The sequence below is a fragment of the Parus major genome, chromosome 4 (assembly GCF_001522545.3).
Source record: "Parus major isolate Abel chromosome 4, Parus_major1.1, whole genome shotgun sequence".
NCBI classification, from domain to species: domain Eukaryota; kingdom Metazoa; phylum Chordata; class Aves; order Passeriformes; family Paridae; genus Parus; species Parus major.
Window position 1 is genome coordinate 41374474 of NC_031771.1, and position 20550 is coordinate 41395023.

General features: G+C 37.3%; 1 protein-coding gene across 4 annotated transcripts in view; it reads left to right on the top strand.

Moving 5' to 3' along the window:
- Nucleotides 1-20550, top strand: part of DLC1 (DLC1 Rho GTPase activating protein) — a 245891-nt gene that overhangs the window by 187247 nt on the left and 38094 nt on the right. The gene's annotated exons all lie outside the window — the stretch shown is intronic.

Below are 20550 nucleotides of genomic sequence, written 5' to 3' on the forward strand. Positions count from 1 at the left end.
TATAGGCAACAAAAGCATGCATTTGCTGAGTCTGTCGGCACGTGGCAGGATAAAATTGGGAAACGAATCAACAGCTCTCTCACCTTCACTGACAGCCATAGCTGACATTTTTGCTGCCAGTATCACAACATCCAAGGGAGGCTGGGTCTGCTCTATAGTTTCAGTGCAAATATGGAGCACTTCTATAAAAGTCAGGAGAATTATGGCAGTCAGAAAACTAAATTTACTTCAAATAGGAGAAGCTGTTCCAGCAGCCTCATGATAACAACTGATTAGGACTTTTTTTTCTGGGGAGATTTACGCAGCCTTCACAGATCTGTCAGGTGAAGAAACAGGACTTTGTGCAGAATTTGAAAGCATTCGCCTTTCACCCTTAATCTGATCATAAAAAATAAAAGCACCTGGAAATACATCAGTGTTATCCCTAGTCATTCATTTTGAGAATTTTGAATTTCATAGTGGAAACTGCTCTTTGAAATACATTTTTAACTGCTGAATACACACAATTATTTTATTCAAGGCATCTACTTGCTCAAGTAATGCTTTCCAACAATGTTTTATATTTTTTGTGAAGACTAGTAAATTTAAAAAATGAGCAAAAGATGTTTAGTAGGTTGATTCTATATTAGGCACACCTTCTATACTTGTTTTGAGTCTCCTCTCCTTTGTTCTCTTTCACTTCCACAATTAATTTCCAGAACTCAGCAAGGATATTTCAAATGGGAAATCGACATGAGAGAAGATGCTTGGTGTGTTTCCTGCATGGCAACCCACATTCCGGCTCACAGCTAATTACAGGCAATGCTGGCATCTGAGAGCTGGGAAAAACTGGGATGCTAAATGTGCTTATTTATACAGTAAAATCTTTTCCAGAAAGCATTCTTTTACTGCATGGATCCAAAGGCAGTTTGCAACATCCATGCTAGCAGAAAGTTAACATTGTGTTAACAGGGGATGGTAAAAGACAACGTAACTTTAATAACTTAGCACAGAGATAGACCATGGACCAAAACATTAATCATAAGCATTCTTCTATTGACCTCCTGAAGGGCCAGACTCCTCCAGCTAGGGTTATTAATCCCCATGAGAATAATAATATCCCATTTCAACAGTGAGAACAGAACACTTGTCTTGGTTTTAGCTGATGGATGGTTTAACTATTTTTACCTTTTTTTTTGTTTTTTTTAAGGACAAATAACATCCCTCTCCTTTTTTGAGATCAGCATGGTTACAAGCAGAGTCTGAGAATATCTGGTGTATGGGATCACTGGTGATGCACTAAGAACTCTCTCTCACTGATACCAAGTTTTTTTTTTCCACTGGGCAGTTTCTTTTCTTGATGCTATTTCCAACATATGGAAAGCTCATTGTCTAGTACAACAGGGCAAATATTTCCCTCTCCTCATGTTGTATCCAAAAGTGATCTAAGCATGGTGAAATAATAACCCCACATTTAATAATATTATAAGACTATCAGCCAGCTGCAGCAGATTTTCCAGAGGGTATATTGACATCTTGCATATGTGATTGCAAATACACTGTTTTCAGCTTCTCTGGATGATATGTGTTCATGACTAAAGTTTGTCAGAGAAAATATTCATAGCCTACTTATTTGTGCCAACGTTTAAAAGGAGTGAGTTCCTGGTTTCTCTGGAAATGCGGGAGAATCAGATTCTGCCTCCTCTAAAGCACTTAACTGATATTTCAGCAAGGAATGGGCTGGCACAACTCTTCAATAAGTCATTTTCTGTTCACTTTTTCCAGCTGTCCCTTTCATAAGATAAGAGAGCTGAGGAAAAAGGATACATGCTGAAGCATTTCCCACCTCACATTTACATTTAAACAGTTTTCTTGTTGCTTTTCCAGGATCATTATTACAGAGAAATAATTTTTTGTTCATTTGTCTGTTCTAGTCAAACATTTCTGTTTGCCCTTACAAAAATACAAAAACTGAGCACAAGTCACAGAATAATGTTAAGATCAAGCTTTCCTATTAGCAAGTGTATTCAGTTCATTGTTTTTGAGATGTGACAAACAACATAAGTTAGATCCTCTCCCAAGCCAGTGGGACTTAATAAGGAGTTTAAATTAGTCCTTACTTCTGAACGTTATTAGGATTATTACAATTATTAGCAAGCCCATGTGCACTTTGCTGTAGCCCTCAGAAGCTCACATCCCTGTGATTCAGGAACAAAAAAAGAGATTTCTTCTCTTTCCCTGACCTATTACCATACAGTTTCTAACCTGTGGCCATCTCTTTGGCTGTGGCAAGGGTTTAACAAATGTGTCCTTTACCTAACAAATCTCCCTTCTAATCAAAATTGTTTTGGGTGTGCAATAGACAGTTCAGGGGTTGAACCCAGCATGTTGTCCTGAACAGCAGAATAATACCTGCATTTTATTTACTCTGTTTTTTCCCACTCTTTTACGTGTATGTCCTATCCTGTTACATCCAGTGGAAGAACAGACATATTTGCATCAATTTTCATGCATCAGCTGTGCACCAGCCCCAACAGAGACTTTTAATTTTCTTCTCTCCTCATGCAGAAGGCAGTATTTTAAAAAACATTTAGCTAGGTGCCATGAGATGACTTCATGGAAATCGCGTGGCTTCACTATAACACTGAGCACATACACAGTGAGAGAGAAAGGCATTCCTCTCGCAATCCAAGTTTTGGGAGGGTGGAGAGGGAAGGCTGGAGGTACAAATCCAAGGTCCAAGATCAGTAAATCAGTCTGCTGTGCAATATCCTTCTCTCCTTTCTATGCAAGCCTTCTGGCTGAGGTAGAGCCCAGAGCTCCCGGCCAGTTCTGTGGGTGAGAGGACCCCGGGCAAAATGTCAGGCTCCTGCAAGGGCTCTGGGGGAATTGCAGGCTGTCAACAAAGTTTGCTTGGAAAACAAAGCAGAGTATGAATAAGCCACTTCCCTTCTGACAACAGAGAGGTCCAGAAACAGAGAAGATTTTTCCAGCAATTAGGCTGCAAGGAGACTCTATGCAAGCATGACAGCAAACATGGCTGGGAAGCAGTGCCTGGAACACTGACTTGAGTTTGGAGACAATCAAAAGCCAGGTTCTTAAGTCCATGGTGGATCATGAGGGCAAAACACACAGAGCCTGTGGTTCCCTGAAAAATTCAAAGTAATTATTGATTCCTATGTCTACTCAGTGCATGTGTCCATCCCCAGAAAATGTTGTGCATGCAATGTGTGTGACTGCTGCCATGGATGACCCTCATACAGAGTCTCTACAGGCAATGAATTGTGAAATGAATTGTGAAAGCCTTTTCCTCTGTTTATGCTACAGGAAATGTTTTCATTGTGCTTCCTTGTGTCCTTTAAGCTGTCATCTAAAATTCTCTCTGTTGTTTCCATCATTTTGTTACCCCTTCTTGCACTCTACAGAGTTTCTGCAGTATTATTTTTACTGTTTTGGTACTGCATCAAATGGCTAATTTCATCTGTTACCACAGGGTGCTTGGTGCTTATTTGCACAAATTCAGCTCTGAGTAAAACTAATTATTTGCACTTTCATGAAAATTTTTGCAAAACATTTTGCAAGTCTTCACTCACTTATTCATGTAAGAACAGCACAACCAAATACTGTAATATTAAAGGAAGTAAAAGTGGTTCTACTTGGAAATCTTACAGAAAAGTCAAGTAATACACTGAGTCCAAAATAACAGCTGCAAAAAGGGAATGACACAGACTTTAAATGTTATCATTGCAAAACCATGAAGAAATTGTAATTTAATTATGTTTAATTATCTTCCATTGGAAGAAAAAAAGTATGTGCTACATAGAATTTCAAATGTGGTTGCCTCAGTAAGGCTTTTATTTTTCGTGGAAGTGTCAAAATGTCAATTACACATTCATAGGCCTATGATGAACAACTGATTTATCTATGTTTAATCTTTCAAGATAATATACTATACTGCGTGTGCAAAGGAGATAAAATCAGTCAAAACATATGAAACTGTTTTGCTGTCCTACTCTTGCAAAATGGAGCAATTCACGTTTTTCTAATACTTGATATCACTGAAATTGTTACAGGATCAAAAATATCCTTTTGCAGCCTGTGCTCTTCCCAGTTGGCATGGGTGACTAGTGTATAACAGGAAGGTTTCCAACACTTTAAAGACTACTTCAGCCATGCCTCAAATAAAGTTCTTTCTGTTCAGCTGTTATTGTCTTCCTGAGAAATATTATAATCAAGAAATATATAATCAATATTATAATCAAGACTAGAGTCTGCATATAGGTATTAAAAAGAGATGCAGCTCATTATAACTAGTCTGGTTCTGAGTTTGAGAAAACTTAGCTCTAGGAATCTGAGTTCTGGATATTAAGTTTAAACTAAATGGATGCACAAACCTTTCAGAGATTTAGCCATTGCTGAATGCCAGAAAATATGAAAGTGATCTGTCTTAGAGTACTTTGTGTTCCTGACAGGGAGTTCTGGGGACTCACTGTCTTATTGCATAATATTGAACACTAGTAACCAAACATCTGTTAGCAGAGAATAGAAGCTGCAGATAACTGTGGTATTAAAATGACCAAGAAACAGATATCCTTGGATACTTGAAGTTGCTTTGGTAAACTGGTACAGAATAGCTACACTGGCAAGATTCTCTCTTGCATCAAGGATTCCAAATAATACAACATAAACACTAAGGTTGTCCTTAGACAAGAAAACTATAAATGTTATTGATAAGGTAAAAGGATACCAGGTGAGATGCATACTTGAATACATACCTTGCACCAGATACTAGTTCATCAAGTTCATTCTATATTTTCTCCTCTAAAACAACACAGAACTTTAATTTTTCATGACATCTTCTATAAAACCATTATATTTAATTGCACTCTCATGACACCGACTTGCTTTAGTAACAATGTGCAGTCACCCATGTGAGCTCTCCTCTCTGAGGTCAAGGAGAAGATCCCTTTCCTGAACTCTGGTAGCCCTGGAAGTGTCAGAAGCAGATTGAGCACAAAGACTTCAAGCAATATTGGGTCTATTACTGGAGCCAGTAGTGGTTTCCTTCTTGCTACAACAGTGCAGAAGTAAGGCACAAGCCAGTCATGTCCTGGAGTGCATGGGATGCTGTGAGTGGCGCCTAAGGGTAAAGCCCAGAAAAGAGAAAAAGACTGGCAGACTTTGTTCACAATTTTCTCAGCCAGTTCAGAATGTAGCTGTGGAAAATGCCCATATCTTCTTGTGTGCTTCAGTCTCTCTAACTACAGAGTGAGAGCTTATGCATTAAAATTACTTTGAGAATAAAACACCGTTTGCAGCTTGCTTTGCAAACCTCCACTGAAAGTGTCACAGTAGTGCAAATGTGTGTTTTTTTATTTAGTATCACAGGCACCATCATCCAGGAATAGCACAGGTAGACACGGATGTTTTCATCATCTCTTGCCTTTAAGTTCCTAATGTACAATCAAACACAAAACAACTTCATTTTCTGAACTCAAATTTTAACTGTAAAAAAAAAATATTATTTTTTAAAATTTTCTTTTCCCTAGGGAAGATGAAAAATACTTAGGCAATAGCATTTAGGCTGTTAATGATCTCTAAGAAATTACTGTCAGTAATTATAAATGAATGTTTTTCTGCAACATATAATCAGTAATCAGAAACTGCTAGGAAAAACAGTGGTGACATGAAATCAGTCACCATAATGTGTTTTGACAAGTCTCCTAATTAAGAAAATAATTACCCAAACCACTAAATATGTAGGGAAAAATACATCTTGCAAATCTGGCAAAAGATGAGCATGTTCCTTCTAATTTTCACCATTTCTTTCTATGAAATGGAAGAATCTTCTGTAATATCTGTAACTGGAACTAAACTTCCAAAGGGTTATCCAAGATTGTTATTTCTAGTGCCAAAAGAAAACAGATAGTTGGCAGTCAAAGCACACCCGCCTATAAAGTACATTTTGGTCAAAAGTAGGCAATTCCATTTTGACTCCAAGGCTCACATCCCATCCTTAGCTCATCACAGATGGGCGCCTCATCAGTCACAGCTGTCTGAAACACCCAGATATCTCAGGCCCAACAGGGAGAGAGGAGACTGCATTGTTTTTTTGGTCAGTATGAACTTGATTTTTCTTGATGCCTGTTTTCTACCTTCATTAACACTGACGTGATTTCCAGCATTGTTTGAGATTTTCCCATTTTAAATCTCTAGTGGGAGATAATCCCTAAATTTCATTGTGGAGTCAATCACTAGGCAAGAGAGTCCACATGGTTTAGGATTTTGTGTCACTCTTTTATCTCTTCCTTCTTCCTCTTCCCATTTGATTTTCTGTAGAAGTCATTCCTCACATTCTTCGCATCTTGGCATAAAAAAACAAAAATCAAAGTTATATCAGAACTTGGTTAATCCTGTTCTTGAATTGTCTGAGGAATCAGGAATGAGTAAAATTGACATCAGTGTCATCTAATAAAACAGAATTCAGTATTAACTTGGAGCTGCACCTCTTCCAACTGCAGATGCTACCAGTCATCCATATCTACCATTAGCATGTATCTGAAGATCTTTCACATGCACAGATGTGATGTTTCACCAGGATCTTGTTTTCTTCTGAAAGCCATAAATGCACACAGCAGCCCTCTCACGTGAAGTGTCTCTCTGATATCCCATTCTGGGCAATTTTATATGTTAGTAAGGAAAAAACATAAAACATAAGAAACAAAATAGAAGAAAGTAACAAGCTGGAAGTCAATAAAAATTGATATCAGCAAATAAAAAAGAAACCAAACTGGGATCAAACCTTGATCAGGAAAAAGATCCAGCTGTGGCAAGGTTCTGCCTAAGAGCACAAAAAGATTCCCATCCATCAGCTTGCCATTAAGCAGAACTTGATCCTGGAAGAGTTTAGAAACTGAAAATTATTAAGCAAAAAAAGCTATTTCTAAGAAGATGAGATTTTCAAGCCCAAATGTTAAGTAAAAACTTTCCACCTAAGGCAAGGATTGATCGTGGGTTGAACACATGCAAGACTCAGGAAATGGGATGCACGTTCCTCTGATATGGATGGCCTCTGGCAGTCCTGTGGATATCCTGGTTGTTGTTGTTGAGAGGGTTACAGCAGTACACACATATTTTTTACACATTTTCCTGCTGGTTTTGTAGAGAGCAAGAAGACAGTTGTAATCACAGCTTTGTCACTTGCCTGACTTACATTTTAGTTATTTTTATATTGGCTATATATAAAGGTGTTGACACATTACAAGTTTGCACAATTTACAGATTGAGAGGGCCTATTACATTGTCATTTCCAATCCACCAGAAATGCAGAACCTTCTCTCTTGCTCATTTCCCAGCAACTTACCTGGTATCTTGTACAAAAAACTGTTCATACCACTTTCTTTGTGAGTTTATTCCAGACTTGAGTGACTACCATTGTCAGGAAGTCAAAGTGAACACAAACTGGACCTAACAAAACCTCATCTTGAGGCTCAGAATAGTTATTTGGTTTCTCTTCAATATTCATGCATCTCTGACTTGCTGATTATCTCCCAGATGCAAAAGTTCCAAATTTACCTCTGAGAAGACATTTCCTGACCCACCAAAAGCAGAAGATACAGGAAATTCTATAACAAACGTCCATGTAATTGTCACCGCATTTTCCAGGCTGGAAAATGAGAAGAAATTTTGAAAAAATTGAGTTCTTTCTCCAAAGAGATTTTTCTCAGTCTCATGCATGAAAATGATACTCTAAATAGTTTTACATGTAAGTTTTGCAGTTAATGTTACAAGGACTACTTTGACATTTTTATGATCTGTTTTAATTAAATGAAGCAAAATCTGCTCTTCTGAGTGATTCATTTATCCTATCAACTTTTCTATTTTTGTAAGATTAAATCAGGAAGTTCGCATTTAGCTTCCTTTCCTGGAATTCCAGTTGAACATTATTACCCTTTGTTTAGACTGTATCACTTATTCAACTGATAAGAGTAGACTATTCCACTGGAGAGACAGAGATTCAGCAATTTAGATCCCTTAAAGAGCATCCTGTATTTTCCAGTAAATGACTATAGTACATGTTTCAGGAAGCTACTGAAAATTATAGCATTTTTTAAATCTTCAGACATGAAACTGAATACTAATGCAATGATGTGTCTCAGCAAAGCACACATAATATTTTTTGTCCTTGCCGTTAGGAGGGATGTTATAGCTTTGCATTATTTAGTTCACATTTCAGTCCCACAGCTTGATTGTGATCTCCAGGACAATACAAAAGAACACTGGTGAAATACTAGATATTGATTCTAAGAGGATAAAAATTTATAGTAAGACACACATTTTAAATTCTGAAATAATATGTGTTGGTTTAAATTTTGAAGTTGCCATTTGAAATCTGAAAATCAATGTGCATTCCTAAGGGAGGCATTTTAAAATGCTGGAGATTCAACTTGAAGCAGGAAACCTAAGCAAGACTAGTGGTTGTTACAATGTTCTTTAAAATCTATGATCAATTATGTAAAAATATATACACATTTGAATTTTGGACTATTTTCTTAAATTATGCTGCCTACACTTTTTGACTATTATGTTTGTTTTACTCAGTAGTATCCTGAATTCTGGTATATATGTGAAAACTGCCTAGATTTACAATGCATTTAAGTACTCAGCCTAACTTGTTTTACTTTTTTGTACAGATGGTTTTTTGTTTGGTGGTTTTGGACTGCATTGGTTTTGTTTGTTTGTTTATGTTGTTTTGGGTTTGGATTGTTGGGGTTCTTGCTTAGGACAAAGTATAGCTTTGCAAACAAATAAAAACACATTTGTTCTTATACTAATACCTGAATTTCTTGTTATGTTTGCACCACAAGGAGGTAACACTCCAGTTATGCTTCTAACTTAGTCTAGCTGAATCCCAAATTCTTATTTCCCAGTACTTCCTTTGGTGCCTTGATCCAATTTTTCTTTCAGCATGAATTAGAGTAAAAGGATGCTTCTCTCTGCAGCCTGACATATCTACCAATGCTCATAAATGAGGGCACTAATCTATGCCCTTATGCAGAGTGCAGATTTTCCAAAATATCTAACCTAGAGGCAAGCGCAGTGTGATAAGCATTCCTAAATTGTTAGAAATTATATATGTGTATAACTATATATTTATCTATAAAATAGACACAGACAGAAAATAGATATTTATATGTTTTTAGTATTTTATGTTCTCACATGTATAAAATATAAAGTAAAATTAAATCTTCAGAAAAAAATACTTTTCATCTTCCCCAAACCTATCACTATCTAGTTCCCTTGAATACTAGGCAAAATCTCCATAAATTAAAGAAAATAATAAAAATATAATAAATGTGGTTGTTAGCTGAGGTCAAATAAGTCATATTCATATTAAGTAAGAGGTGGCTAAACCTGAAAGGGTTCATGAAATAACTTAGTGTCTAACCCTAATTATTGCAAACAAAGATCAAAAGAAAAGCTTATCAAAAGTGGAGACAGTTTATTTTCCATCTTGGAACAAAGGACAAAAGACACAGTGTCTTGTCCTTCCTTTGAGGTTTCTCTGTCAGCTCCTTTCCACTCCCTTTCCTGATAGATTGAAATATCTTGATGGCTGTTCTGTTGACTAAAACACAATAATCAATTCTAGGGAACATGTCAGCTACTTATTTTTATAACAGGAACAATGGAAATAGCATCACATTGTTAATAGAGGTAAAAGTGATTAAAAATACCTTTTGAGTTTTCCTTTCTAGTTCCTATCGTCACAATGCACTGGAATTGATCCAGAACAAACCATGACTGTAGATGCACACATTTTTTACAGGAATCAGAGAACTTTGATTCATCTTCAGTCTATGAAGGAATGCTTGTTTTTTAAAGCTGCTGCTGTATAAACCAAGAATAACTAGTTTGCCTTTTTATGTATATATTTATTTTTTCAGATTGCTATTTCAAATCTAAGGCAAAGAAGAGGCATTTGTCTCTAAATTAGTCTTAGAGAGCATATTTATTTCTTTACAGTATATGCATACACAGTTTTAGTGGGTTGGCTGCTGGCAGTTTTTCTTCCTCACCAAAAATTCAATTAAGGCAAACCCAGAACAACACTGTATGTCAAACTGCTACAAAGAAAACTGACTAAGAGCCTTTATTTGCCAGCACTGCAAATTGCAGAGCTGCATTCTGTGACATCACATAGAGTTTGCATAGTACCATGTACTCGAAATGATACTTAGTAATTAAGTACAGAATGAAAAGGACATCATGCTCATCGATAGCATCTTTTAAAGATATATTAAACTCATGCATAAACTTAATAATATTTGCCTGGCTTAAAAAGATAGCATAAATTTCTCAAAAATTTTAAACAGGCACAGAAAATTTTGTTCCCTAACCAACAGAGAAATGTTATTGAGCACACCAATGTAAATATCCCTACTGTGTTTTTATTTCCTTATTAAAAAAATAAATCCCTGTGTTGAAATTGAGGATATCGTATCCTGAATAAGCTTCTTGATATAAAGATGGCTAAGAAAAAGATCATTCAAATAGGTGAAACCTATTTCAGAGTTACAAAGATCAGATAAGCAATGCTTGATGCACTCTGTTGAGACAAACCACTCATTCAGTGCCAAGTATTATTAAAAATTCATTTTCTTAGCTGACACATGGACTTTTCATGCAGAGAGACCATTATGAAAAGCCTTGCTGTTCTGATAATCTGTACTTCGATTTCTGGAATTATCAGTCAGATCAGAAATAGTGGGTACAAGTGGCCAGAGGATAAAGCATCGGTTTTTCATTCTTGAGGAGATATACTTAATGGAATGAGTTTAAGAGTTTCAGGTGAATTGTGGCTGAGAACATAGAAATGGTGTATTAAAGATCCTGGAAATCAAAAAACACATCACCAAAAAACTAAGCACATGATCCTGCAAACATTTATGCACTCCAATTTCAATATACCCTTCAAACCAAATATAATTGCATATATAAATTTGTACAAATGAGGCTTAAATTCCCTTCCATTCTTCCATAAACAAGGTCCTTTCTAACCAAGGAAGGAGAGCTTGTAAGCTGAAAAATACTATTTTGTGTCAAACAGAGCAAACCATCACAATTATGTGGGCTTTCCATAATGATCTGCAATATATTATAGAGTAGCTGTAAAGTGTTATGTAGCTCTCATATTGCTTCAGCTCATACTCAGTGTACTCTGATAATGTTTGTCCTAACATAACTGATTGCTACATAATGCAATTCTAGCAGATATTCATCAGGATACTTGAAGACCATTCTCCTTCCTCCTTCATTTAGTACATTTATTCATGTCCAAGTGTTCTGAGCACTGGATATCAACAGGCTCTATGGAACTATTAAATTAATTGCTAGATTTGTGTTATTACAATTGCAGATACAGTTTGCTTGGTCACAATTCACTCAGTCTGGCAGTGATCTCATCTCTCAGTCTTCTAATATTTACATTTTGAATTCTAGATTCTCAGTTCCCTGTAGACAATCTAGAAACTCACCCCTCAGATCCTCCTTTTGCTCTGTATGCTTTTCCCTCATTATAGATCACTGTCCAACAGCTCTGGACCTAATGTTCTGCCTGCTCATTACCTGGGTTGGCCAAAAAAAGAGAAGAGAGCTAAGGAAGGCACTTCTGTCCCTTGTAACTGCTATTAGTTGAAGCTATCTATAAATGGGAAAAGAAGGAAAAGACAGAAATTGAAGGAAAGGAAATGGGAAAAAAGAGGTGGAGAAGCTGGCAATAGGTAAACTAAATACTCAGCATAGGTACTATGGACATGAAGATGAGAAATTCTTATTCAAGGTACAAAGGTTTTTATATGGCTTAGTGGGGGAAAGGGTGTTATCATAAGGCAATGCATGAAGTTACTTTGCCCCTTATAAACAGAGGGAGCACCCAAGAATCCTAGGTTAGCTAAAAGGACAGTAACTCATTACCTCAGAAGCAAATCTAAGGATGGGCTGCCCCTGTTCTCATTCTGTATGCTGGCCAGGAAGTTTCCCTCGTGGCTCAATTCTCATCATGAAGTCAGCAACAGAAATAGCAAAGGAGGTGAGCTACTGAGTGTTTCAGATATTTGTGTAACATAAAGGGGAACACCAGTTTGGGGATGTAGTTCTTTTTTTACATATTTGCAATCACATAATCTTCTTGTCTTTGATACAAAACCACATTCAAAACGGTATACAATTTTGGGATATCAGGCTCATAATTTTTTGACAAAAAGGATTCTTGCACCCTAGGCCAGGTGACATGTGGCTTTTATTTCTAAATATTTCCCAAATATTTCAGTTCACTTCATCAGATCAGAAATTCCATATTCTAACTTGTTAGCATCTAAGTTTTCAGGACATTTTTTGGAGATTTTTCTTAGTGCTAACACTGATTTATGTTAAGGAGCTAAGAGGCAATCTTAGTTTCTCAGATCTTAGATTATTAAGTTTGTAAGGTCAATATGACATGCACAACAAATTATAAAAAACTACTGCTAAATCAGATGGAAAGTTGTGCCTATACACCCTTCAAGTCATTGTTTATACTTCCTGACTAAAAATCAGAGGCCAGGAGCAGTGTTAATCTTGAGATCTGTAGTTGGAAAAATAAAGATTATTCAGCAAAAAAAATTGAAAATATTTCTGTACTCTATTGCTGCTCATGAGAAATACAATTCTACTGAGTGATGTAAAGGCTCCTGTTTCAAAGGAGGGAAAGTTCTGTTTTGATCATGAAAGTTTCAGGATGTCCTGTCACTGTTAATCACTTGCCCCATTGATCCTAGCACAGGTATGTCCCTGGCTGCCTTGAACTCTCTGAAGCTGTGATCAAACAAAAAGCAGGTTAGCTTAATTAAATTTTTTTCCTGATATTACCTTTCTCAAAATGGATCTTCATCATTTTAAAGTGCAAGATGAGAAATGATCCAAACCTTTGTTAGCACTGCATCCTATAAATAATGTTGTTCATACTTTTAACATCATTTTCCATGAAGAAACAGTCAGGTTCTATTCTACTTAAGGTAAGCAGACTTACTGTCTGCTTACATTATTTTCTACTGTGCATCATATGTATTAATGTATCATCAGGAAAACCAACAGAGACAAAAGACCCAGAAATTCTAATGGCAAAAACGTTTTTAAAACATCAGAGTATTTGTTCCACATATGTAACTTTTCAGATGCCCACAGAGGACATCATATTACTGGTGCAGCTGGCCACTTGGTGGTCATGGAAAATGAAAGGGGCTCTTCAGAATACATTTGCTGCTATACTGAAGATGTCATAGAGAAATGTGAAACATTTGCTATCGAATGAAATAAGATAAACTTTGCCTGTTATCAATTTCTTGTGTCTAACAGTAACTCTGGTAGATGCTTCACTCTTGCCAACTACTGTGCAACCACGGGCTTTAAAAGAGACCAACTACAAGAGGAAATAATTTGTTTCATAGCATGTTTGATTAAAAATAATAGAAAGCAAATATAGGGATTACGCTGTTGCTCTAGTGATAGAACTGATGTAAAATTTAATATAACAACATGGTAACCTCATTTTATCAGGTATACTGGGAAAAGAGATTAATTAGGTTAAAGTATTCTCCAATACTCCAATACTGCTATCTGTATTTACATTTTGAAGTTAAATAAAAAAAATAATTAAAAAAAAAGACAGAACTCTGATTATTTTTTTTTCTTTAAAAAAATGATGCTTTTTCATATATTCCCAGTCATAAGAAATAGGAGTTTGGGTTCTTTTATTTCAGAATGTAGGTATTCAAACAATGCTCTGGGCTAAGATTAGATACAAGAGATTTACCTCTTTCAAGAATTAACTAATTTAGCATATCTCTTTGTAAAATGATATGAAGACAAAAGTATAACCTCAGAAACAAGGAGAGTAAAAAAGGTAGCCCTTCATAATGTGACAGTGTTGAAATATGAAAGCACACTAACCACTTTCCATGTTTCTTTTTCTTGTGGTCATGTAACAGAATATGAGACTTTGTTTTTAAAACACGAAAGCTCCTATTAATGTGTCAGTCACTTCTATGCATTGTATCATGTTCACAAATAACATCTTGCAATACTTTCACTCTCTAACATACCAGCATAAAAAGAGAAACATAGCAAAAAGGAGGAGGAGGAAGCATTTTTCAGCTAAAATGACCATCCATTTAGTATTCATAATCCTAAATTTTAAGGTGATGAATGAGCACCCCAACAATTCTGTTACTCCTCCTAATCCTCGTCAGGTCTTGAATCTGTTGATGAAGTCCAAACAGCCACTTCTTTCTGCTTGATCCCCTCCCCTTGCTATTGCTGGCTCTCGTTCAAGTCAGGATCACATTTATCTGAGCAATATTCACCTAATAAATCTTCTCCAACTCAGTTTGTTCTTGCTGGCGCGACAGCTAGCTTCCCCCTCCACTTCTCTTGTCTTTCCTCAGACATCATTGTGGGTGTTGACACTCTAGCAAGTTACTTAAGGTACTCTTAAATAACTGTCTGCATGTACACATCTCCCAGTAAAAGGCAAGGTAATTGCTGCTATAAGCTGGGTTTCAGTTACAATAAGCAAGAGCATCGGCATGAACAATCAAAGAAGCAGCCAAACTGGCAATCTGCAAGAGGATTTTTATTAGACATAAATCAAAATAATTTCATACAATACTTTCCACAGTATTTCTCAAATACTTTGCAAAAAAAAAAATGTACTATTCACCCTAATTTATCTAAGGGAAAATGAAATATGAGAAAGGGAATAGATAGACTTAGGCTGCCTGATAAGTTAAAACAAGACTGCAGATAGGTATTTTGGGTCTCAGTCTACTGTGTTGTCAAGAACAGGACCAAGGATTATTAATTTTTATGACTTACACCAGACCCCACTTTACTCACTGGGCTTATTAACATGTGTTTTCTTTCTTCTTTGTCTCTGTAGCTTCACATACAATACACATACAACAATAGCTACTCTCCATGCTAAGGTACCAAGCTAGTACCTCCCCTGATGCATGCTGATGTGAAATTAGCCATCACGATGTATGTGCTCCAGTTGCCATAGTTATTATGCTTTACTGAGTCATGAGTTTAAAATTATTTCCTGAGTCCTGAATATTTCCCCAAGGCTAAATCAGCAAGTCTTTCACATAATGGGTTAACTGGTCCAGGTGGGTGCATATGTGTATTTCCTCCAGAGGAAATAAGTTTAATGAATAAGAGTTCATTTAGGTAAAAAGCCTTGGATCTCACCAGATGGAAGAAAGAAAAAAATTGCTTTTGAAAAGAAAGTTTTCATTGTTCATCATTTTTTACTCAATATAATTAAAAATTACCCAAATCAACCAAAAAAAACCCTGCCCCAAAACCTTTGTTTCCATTCCCTTTACTACTTTTAGCTCCAGCTGGGCACTGCACGGCTGACACAGTCCCAGGGTCTCATGCTGAAAAGTCTAGCATCTCATGTGTAATATAACAACACAGCTGCTTCATGAACCAGTTTTTAACCACTGTTTTGACATGTTTGAGGCATCAGTCTTTCAGTCTTCATTTACTTTAGTGGGCAACTTACATCTTACATCTTGTTTAATGAAAGGTTCCTGTTGTCTCTCTGCAAAAGCTGACCTTTTTTCTTCATCAGACTGGAGGTCATGCATGAACAGAGAATGAGGTTTAAAGAAATGCATCTTAACATTGGAATGCCTTGGAAACTGGTGGTTTTAAAGGTGGAAGGTAAAATCAACTTGCTTTAAAAAGAAGAGTGAAGACCAGGTTGATTCAGTAATGATATAGCTGCTGTCACAAGAACACAGAGAGAAAACAAGAGCATAGTTCTGAAAAAAAATTAATTTCCCAGGCAACACAAAGCTGAGCTTTTTTTCCTGCCATCATTTTACACCATCATCAAGTTGCTCATCTTTTGATCCTTTTGTAATACATATACTGAGTACAAGCTGTCTTCCTCTCACGCTCGATTGATCACTGTAATTTGTAAGCACAGAGGAGGAGAACTGGGCTGAGGCTCGGGCATCAATGTCATCCTTTAAATGACCCACAAAGAAAGGAGAGGGCTCTGAGATGACTCCTGGTGACATGGAGCTCTCTCTGCTGCCACACAGCCAGCAAGGCAATTACCACCACTACACCTAGGGATGGTGTCTTGGCTGAGACAAACCTTCATTACAGCTTTCTTTAATGCAGTGTAACAGTCAGTCCCCCTTAACTTGCATATCCATTAGATCTCGCTTACACAACCATTTTTACCATTTTACACACATGCAGAGGTTTTAATCCTGATAATTGCAGGTTCAGATTCCTTTGTGTGAAACAGTGATCAATTATGGATGCTATCTTTATCAGTAATAGCACAGTTATTCTGAATTTTTCTAAATATAAGGAAGAAGGACTTCTGTGTGCCACAAGCCATATGCTTACTCTGGATCATCTCTGAGCTCTCATCAAAGGTTGGAAATTCTAACTATGCTTCTGTGAGCACTTCTTCTAGATAAGGTTTGGTTTACCTATTTTCCTTGCTTTCTTGAACATTAAATTCTGATGGTGATTTTTGAAAAGGTGAATCAACTTTTTAAGGTAAAAATATAGCTTTTAATTGAAGGGAAGGCTGACAGCATAAAATTCTGCAGTCTTGAAAAACAAACCTTCACCTGTGACAGCATCTTAGCCACAATATGGGAAAGATACCCTACATCTTCAAAAATTTCTACAAACCAATGGTGTTTCATGTAAGCTAAACAGCTTATCCTCTCTGTTTAAAGTTGAATGAAAATATTGATTTTCTCTCCTATCTTATTTTTTCCATATTTATATTTTATCAAATTGTACCTTTGTCAATTTAATTCTATTTTTGTTTCTTATTCTGTAGTGCCTTTATAGAATAGAATATTTCTTCAATACAGTGTGAACTTCATTATTTCATTTCCAAACTGTTGAACTCACAGTGATTGATGGCATTCAAAAGTAGGCAAAAGCACAGAGCTCTCACCTCTTCTTTTAAAACAGCTGCTTATATGGACCACAAAGAATAGGGCAAGGTTAATTTTCTTTATTGTTTTTACTGTTTAAAAGGGGGAGGACAACATCCAACTGAATGTTGCCTGGGATCAGCTACAAGAGTCTAATATACATTACAAGCTGGTAACATTTCTAATAGTGTTCATTTTTATAGGAAGATTTCTAGAGCAGAGAGCAATAAATTACACACAGTAGAGCAGCACATCTGCTTGTGCAATACAGTGAATTTACTATATATTTTGTTAAAAAGTATTTTGGGTAGATGCTTTCATTTGGTGATTCTGGAGTCAGTGAAATCATGTCTTTCCTTCTCTGGAAGCAAGGCAGTGTTAATATCACTTATCTCTGCAAAGTGATAGTGCAAACACTCTTTGTCAAGAGGCCTGAACAATGACAGACTTCTTTAAGTAATTACTTTCAGTAAAGTCAAGTGCTAGAAAATTCAGACCATTATTTCACTGACAATGGTTGGAAAATGAAAGTCCTTTGGACTGTGGAAATACTACATACAAATATACCCAAGCTGAGTAGGACTCCAAGCCCAGAACCAGAGGCCTGGAAACTCAGTTTGAAACTGCTCCATAATCTATCATGCCATTGCTAAGAGGATATTAATACCAGCATTTAGAATTGCAGTCATGTGTCTGACAATCCTGTGTTTGTACCAGCAGGTCAGTTGACTGATTGTGAATTGGAACTTCTCTGTGTACTGCACTATTTAGAAGAAAAGGGATGACAGGGGTACAGTTAACCATTAAGGCATTTGGGCCTGGGAGGGAAAGCAGAGGACAATCAAGTCCTTATTATTAGATGCCTTCCTGCAAATCACTCCCTTATGCAGTTACAACAGAAGGAGAATTCACCTTTTAAACTGGGTAATTGTGCCTGTCGGGCAACCCTTTACAATTACTTTACCATCCAGCAAGAGCTCATTGATTGCATTAAGGATAACAGTCCTCCACAGAAACAATCCTCTTAGGCAGGCTACTTCCAAAATCCTGTGTCTCTGCTAGGCAGCTGCCTGCTCTTTGAATAGCCAGAGAGATAAAGAAATAAAAATATTAAAGGCCAAAGCTTTCCAAATTTCACAACACTCTTTAAAGCCGGATGAGTGATTAGGGTGCTTGTAGCCTGTTAAACACCCATGCCTCAGGTGGAATGCTCCTCTGAGCACGTTTTACAGCAAATGTGAGACTGGTGCCTTGCTTCAGCCCCAAAATACGCCTGCTTAAGCAGCCCTATAGAAGTCCTAGTTAAAATGCAAGCCCGAGTGACTGTGTGTCTTCAGCAGTTGATAACAAACTACAATCAAAGCCTTTCTCTTTTAGATTACCAGCAAGAATCTAATCCAGGTCAGTGATAATCCTCCAGCATCTATTTAGCAATGATCCCAACAGACAGACTGCTCCATCACAAAAGTCACTGTTTCTGACATGTCTGCAGAGACTGAATGAGGATGGAGATTCCTCCTTTACTGTGGCAGCTAATTAGATTTGCAAGTAGAACAGGAGTGCTGAACTAAAGCACAAACAATGTTTCATTGTCAGCATCATCTTTAAACAGCCTTCATTTGCTATTTAGCAAACTGGTAGAGGAGAGAATGATAACCCTTGATTTAATTACTGAGAGTTTCCCATCTTCTGTGTCTGGAGCACATTTGTCGAGTAATCAGCAATCTTGTCACTCACTCCTCTCAGAATCCTCAAATGAAACTCTGATTTCAAATTCTTGATTTGCAACTATCACACAACCCTCTCAATCTGGACTTTACTTCACTATTGTACACATCTCCTCTCATTTTTAGTTTTTTTGAGTTCCCTTTCACAATGCCAAGTTCTCCCAACTTTCCCCATTTTTTTCTGTGAAGTCCATTCTCTCCTCCTTCAAAAGCTTCCTGTGGGTCCTATACAAAAGCTTCCTATACAAAATGAAGGCTTGGTCCAGGAAGCAGCCTAGGCAGTCTGTGTTTACAGGAACAAACCCTGATTTTTACAGAGGGTATTAACACTTGGTGGTCTCCTGGTTCCAGCATTATTATTGTGATAGAAATGCCTTTGGGCCAGCATGATTCCCCATATGTTCTTGGTAATTTTTTTCCCTTTTTCCCCTCACTTGTCAGACTGAAAATCACACACAATATGTAACCAGTATATTTCATCTCTTCAGGGCTACTCTGACACTTACTAGCCAACCAACTGCATGAAACGAAAGACAATACATACAGAAAGCCAATTAGATTTGGATTACTTTGTCTTTTCAACATCTGGGGCATAGCATATGTCTGTCTTCCCTAGAGTTAGGAATTAATATTTGATGTGCCTGACCTATCTAATAAACATACATCCTGACCTTACAAGAAACATTCAAAAATGAAGGTAAATGTGGCTATGCCAAAGAGTGCATGAGCCAGGTTAGATAGGAAGAAGTAATTGATTAAGCAGGTAACATATGTAAAGTTAAGCTCAAAGATATAGTGCATTTCCAACCTCTTCTGGGCTATTAAAGTAAATTAATGACCCAGAGCTGTGTAGGGGTTTCCAGAAACAACACTATAATGGCCAACTGGCCACAGTTTGCACCCTCTAGAAGAGGGAGATGTTTATTTTTCAGGAAATTGCCAGCTCAAGCATCTCATTATGTATACTTTATATCTGTATTCATAGTGCAGAAATGACAACTGAACGTTAGAATAACACCAGTGAGTATGAAATATGATGTTGGCTTGGAAGAAAACGAACCAATCATAATCTTTGACAGATATTTTCAAATTTTACAATACTTTCTTCCATGCTTATAGTTTGGCAGCTGCTCACAAGTATCTGTTTTGTGCCATTTTACAGTCCTGAATGTGTCAACCATGCAACAAGCATTCAAAATTACTTTGCAAAATATAAAGGGGAATACAGGGTGCAGGGAGCAACTCCCAGACACAGAGCTATGAAGCCAGGCTTTGCTTCAGTATCTCCAGGACTTGCCTATCACTGCGCTGTGCTCCTCATAGGAAAAATGCTTATTTTCCATCCAGGTTCAGACTTTGATGGTGCTCAAGCATTCCAAAATTTCACAGCACTCATCAGCGTGGTGTCTGGAGGAGGGACTGGCATGTCTTGGGCTGCTCAGGCCATTCCAAACCTCTCCAGTTCATAACCCCGAGGAACCATGATGCCTTTTCAGTCAGCTTTCTTCTCTGAGAAGAAAGAAAAAGCATTGAGAGCTTTGCTGACTGCTTTTTATAAACCTGGCCACCGCAAGAGCTGACAGCCATTAAAAACCAAATGGAACAAAAGGCACAGAAGCCTTAGTGTCGTCTTTGACAGCATTACCTTTGGTTTGTGTAAATCCCCTGGGCTCCCCAGAGGTGCAGCGGAGGGACAGGGGTGCGTACGTGCGTGTGCACGGGTGCGTGTGCGCTGTGTCCACGCGTGTCACGCCTCCCTGGCCCTCGGGGTCCGGCTCCTGCCGCGTTCCCGCTCCCGAGGGTCTCTCTCTCTCCCGGGGGTCTCT